Raw genomic sequence first — 4824 nt, 5'->3', positions numbered from 1 at the left:
TGAAGTGTTGGGATTACAGGCATGAGCCACCGCGCCTGGCTGACAAGGCCATTTTTGACATGGAATGCTGGTCTGACCAGTGTTCGATGGCTTCCGCCTGCAACTATGCCCCTGCCTTCCATTAAAAACAGGGCTCTCAGGGCAGAAGTCACATTTTCTCATCCCAGAATGCCCCATGCCATCCCCCATGCGCGCACAGTGGGTCCTCCCCACCGCAGCTGAATTGGCCCCATCACAATGACAGCCTACAGGGGCGGGGGCTGGTGGGAACATACACAAAGCGGCCGATGCAATAGTTTCTCAGACACCCCGACACAGAAATGACCAGAGGACAGGAGGGGCAAGCCGGGGGTCCGTGGCAACTCAGGTCTCCAGAGACAGGTATTAAAAAAGGCGAGCCATACCACAGGCCTTCCTTGGCCACATCTCAGCCTAAAAGAGACCCAAGGAGAAGCAAGAATCCCACCTTTCCAACGAGGACTCGTATGCTAGATGCTCAGCAAACACCTTCTTACTTTTCCTGCAAAGGAGCTCCTGGGGCTGCCAGGGGAGTTGGCCAAAGAGAATGACATTCACGGAAACACACAAGGCCCCGTTAGTTTCAAGGCAAGGTGGCAATGAATGGAGGAGGAAAACCCACACCATTATTAGGGAATGGGGCCTTTTTCTGCTTCCTCCTCTTCTAACAGGTTTTCTCACGTGGGATCCAAACCAAATTCCAGCTCGGTCCTGATCCAGCAGGTGCTGTCCCCACAGCCCAGAACAGACCTGTCAGAAAACTACTGCTCAACCTCCTTCCGGGTGGCACATTTTTCTCTGGGAATTACAAACTTATCTCAGATGAGCAGAGAGCTGTTCCCCAAACCTCTGACCAAAACACAGCAGATTTCATGTCAAAAAGCAAAGAGAGAGGGGCCAGGGATGAAGTGCAGCAGGCTGGAGGCTGAGTCAGTCCACAGAGTCACTGGGAAGGCGTTTCAGGAGCAGATGGCATTGCCTGCAAAGCTCCTGGCCCCTCCCTGCTTTGATGCCAGGGACCACCCTCTGTTGGCTGCATGACTTTAGTCTCTGGGGTTCTCCCAGCCTGAAAAGCCCCTCTGAAAGCAGGTCCATTAGGGAGTTCCCTCAGCCCCTGCTCACTGACATGACTCTGCATGGCGACACCCCACATGCCATTGTAGAGAAGCAAAGCACACGCAGACCAGCCCCGCCAGCAGCACCCTCCCTCCCCGCTCCTCCCAGGAACACCCTGCACATCTCCAACACATCCAGGAACCCAGAGCTGGGCTGTAGCAGCAGTTCCCCGGATCCCAGTGCCGGCGCTGCGGGGAGCTTGGGTTACTGCATTTCGAGGGTTGAGACTATCTCTAGCCTCCAGCCAGCCGGTCTTCAGGAGCCCAAAGGGGTGGTAACTTGAGCGGAGTGATTTTAGAGAAAGTGGTGGCCAATTCGAATTTCTTCCTGGCCCTCCTGGAAGCCAGGGAAACCCCTTGCGAAAAGGAAACATGTTCCAAGAAGCTCCCGGCAGGAGGAGACTCAGCCACTCAGCTTAGTTGGCCAAATATTTACAAAGAGATAGCTGTGACCACACAAAGCCCTATTCTTCTATTTTGAGGCTGAAAATCTGGTCCCCGCGTGGAGACCGAGCTCCCCGCCACCCCTCTCCTGGGGACCCCGCTCGGTCCTGCCGGCCTCGGGTTGGGGCCCAGGGACAGCGTGGCTCCCGGCCCCGCCACCATGGCCATCGGGGCCCGCCTCACGGCCGCGCCACCTGAGAGCCCCCGAGCCAGTGGTGCAAGGCTGGGAAGAACAAAGGAGCAGGACTCACCCCAGCAGCGGAACGTCGGGCTGCGCTGGACGCGCCGAGAGCCGCGGCCCGCCCACCGGGTCACATGGCTCGGAGCCGAGCAGAGGATCAAAGGGGCTTTGTGGCCGCGGAACAAGGAGCCTCCCAGAGCGTGGGGCAGAGGTAGGGAGGGACCTCGACTGCCTGGGAAGGGAGGCTCGGTGGGGAATTGCTCCAAGGGGGCAGGGCGAGGGGAGCAGGAGGAGGGGGCAGGCAGAGATAGGGGAGCCCAGCGGCAGGCCCGGTGCAGCAGCAACTTGGAGGCACGGGAGGGACGCCAAGGAGCTGCCACTCGCTAAAGGAAAGTGACAGGGTCCCTGGGAAGAGCGAGGGGGAGCTGCTAGGAAGAGAGGGGAAGAGGCTCCTAGGGACCTCCAGCCACACTGTCCCTGCCCTTGTCCCTGAGCTTGCCAGAGGCAGTGCCCATGAGGACCCCCCTCCTCCCAACCAGGTCCTGAACCTGACCTGGACGCCCTCTCACCCTGTGCTCTGCCCAATGCCCCTGCTTCCCAGGTGCTCCCCCACCAACCTGCTCAGACATCCCCACAGCTGGGCTCTCAGGGGGCATGGCCAGCCACCCCAGACAGCCATTCAGACCTGCAGGCAGGGTTGGAACACAGCCACCTGGGTTTGTCCCCTCTACCCCAGGTGCTTGCTGGCTGGGACCACGGAAGGGAGAAGGAGCAGGAGAGGAGGGGCAGGGGATGGGGGTGCAGCTCACCCTGAGCTCTTCTTCCGAGAGCCTCTGGATTCAGATCCGATCCAGCTCCTGCCTCTCCAGCCTCTCCAGCCCCTGGGGGACCTGGCCAGTGAGTCAGTCTCTTCCTCTCCCCGTCCCTGCAGGCCTGGGATGTGCTGGGACCCAGAGGGGCACAAGCAAGGGGGTCCCCAGAGGAGGGAGCTGACACTATAGGGGCTGGGCCTGGACGCTGGGATCTGCCAGACCCATCTCAGTGCCACGACCTCTGAACCCAAGTGAGTCACTCCCAGCAGGGGCGTGGCCACTCCCACACTAGGAGAGAGCGCCTGGGAGTGGGCTGGTTCCGAGGGCTTGCTGGGGGCTGGGAGGGATTCGCTTAAGTGGAAAGAAGCCTTTGGTGACACCTTCTGAGGGCCAGGGGCTGAATTCTGGAAGCTACGCTCTCTCAGGCAGCCCCTACAGGACCTCATGGTCACTGGGTTCCACACACTTTCACCCTCCCACACTCCCACCTGTGGCTGGGGGTGACTGAAGCCCCGGGGCACCCGCCACACTGGCCACACAGGCCAGCCATGTCCAGCGGCTCCCCAGCCAGCAGTCACTGGCATCTAACCCATCACTTCCCACTCCTCATGGCCAACTTTCCCCCTAAGGCCTCCGGGTCCCACGGCCCTCCCCACCTCACAGTGAATGGGAGCTGCTGCCACTGGTCTCCGGGCGCCAGGCCAGAGCCGGGGGAGTGTCTGGGAGGGGACTGCAGGCCCGGAGTCCCTGTTCCCATCTGAATGGGAGGGAGGCTGGTGGCAGATCAGAGACGTGGGTTCTGAGTCAAACACTGAAATCCAAGGCCCTGGGCCCGTCACTCAACATCTGTGGAATTTGACCTTCCCCATCCATAAAATGGGTACCACCAACACCAGTCGCCAAAATTACAGCAAGACACACGTGTCCAGGCCAGGAAGTGCGGCCACTCAGAAAATACGGCTCCCCCTTCCTCCAAGAAGCTGATCTCCCCAGCAGTGGGAGTGAGAAGAGCCTGTTTTTTCCACTGCCCGCAGCCCATCCCACGGCACCCTCGTCACTGGCCCCTAAAGGGCAGCTCCAGAAACCACTGACAAAGGATGCCGGGAGGAACTCCTTTCTGGCCAGGTGTCAGGGTCGACAGCAAGCCTCGGGGATGCAGCTTCCACCATGCCCCTACCCCGTCAGCCTCCTGCCTCCCCGTGGGCAGAACCTTTCTTCCTTGGCCTTCCTCTCCGAACCTCCTTCTCTTTGCCTCTGGCCTCAATCTATCCCCCAGCTTTCTGGCCCCTCCAGGCTTTTCTCAGGGCCCATGACCCTGCTCTCCTCCAAGCCCAGCCTTCTCTCCTCCTCTGCCTCTGGATTCCTGACCTGGGTGGCCAGCAGCCGCGGTGCTTTGCTGAGGTGGCCGCCCCTCCGGCAGTGGTTCCTCTTGCTGTCACCAAATGAGGGTCTCCAGAGCACAGAGAGGGCATCTCCGGCCCGGGGCTGCATCCCCCACACAGAGCCTCTGTCCTTCAGGATCTCTCAAAGTTCTCCACCACTCAGCACACACTCGGCACTCAGGCAGAGTAGCCCCAAAGCCTTCCCGGCTGCCCCTCGGTCCAACCCTCCAGCAGAAATGGCACACGGGCCACAGACGGCAACCTTACGTTTTCCAGCAGCCACAATAACAAATGTAAGAACGAGCCAGGCACAGTGGCTCACGCCTGTAAATGCCAGCACTTTGGGAAGCTGAGGCGGGCGGATCACCTGAGGTCAGGAATTTGAGAGCAGCTTGGCCAACATGGCGAAACCCTGTCTCTACCGAAAATACAAAAATTAGCCAGGCGTGGTGGTGGCCACCTGTAATCCCAGCTACTCGGGAGGCTGAGGCAGGAGAATCGCTTGAACCCGGGAGGCAAAGGTTTCAGTGAGCCGAGATTGTGCCACTGCACTCCAGCCTGGGCAACAGTGTGAGACTCCGTATTTAAAAAAAAAAAATCATTAAAAAAATGTAAGAGCAGGTGATATTAATTTTATCATTCACTTAACAGAGCCCAAAATATTATCAATTCAACATGTAATCAATGTAAAAATGACAGATATTTGACATTCTTTTCTATCCTCCTTCCTAGGACTCTGAAACCCAGAGTGCGTTTCACACACATGGCACCTCTCCATTTGGAGTTGCCACATTTCAGGTGTTCAATGGCCCCGTGCAGCCAGCGGCTATCATGTTGGACAGTGCAGCTCGGATCATCTCTTTTTTTTTTTT

At 58.6% G+C, this 4824-nt stretch overlaps 1 protein-coding gene across 6 annotated transcripts in view; it reads right to left on the bottom strand.

The window, feature by feature from the left end:
• Positions 1–4824, bottom strand: part of SEPT9 (septin 9) — a 243329-nt gene that overhangs the window by 46949 nt on the left and 191556 nt on the right. The window contains exon 1 of one of the 6 annotated variants that reach the window (XM_011987614.1): positions 2568–2823. The exons of 4 other annotated variants lie outside the window; for them this stretch is intronic. The gene's annotated coding sequence lies outside the window, so the exon portion shown is untranslated. Of the gene's footprint in view, positions 1–1828; positions 2306–2567; positions 2824–4824 lie in introns of those variants that run through there. One more of the 6 variants, XM_011987549.1, reaches the window with a different exon arrangement.

Source organism: Mandrillus leucophaeus, unplaced genomic scaffold, assembly GCF_000951045.1.
Source record: "Mandrillus leucophaeus isolate KB7577 unplaced genomic scaffold, Mleu.le_1.0 Scaffold1, whole genome shotgun sequence".
In the NCBI taxonomy this organism is placed as follows: Eukaryota; Metazoa; Chordata; class Mammalia; order Primates; family Cercopithecidae; genus Mandrillus; species Mandrillus leucophaeus.
This window is presented reverse-complemented; position numbering and strand designations above follow the sequence as displayed.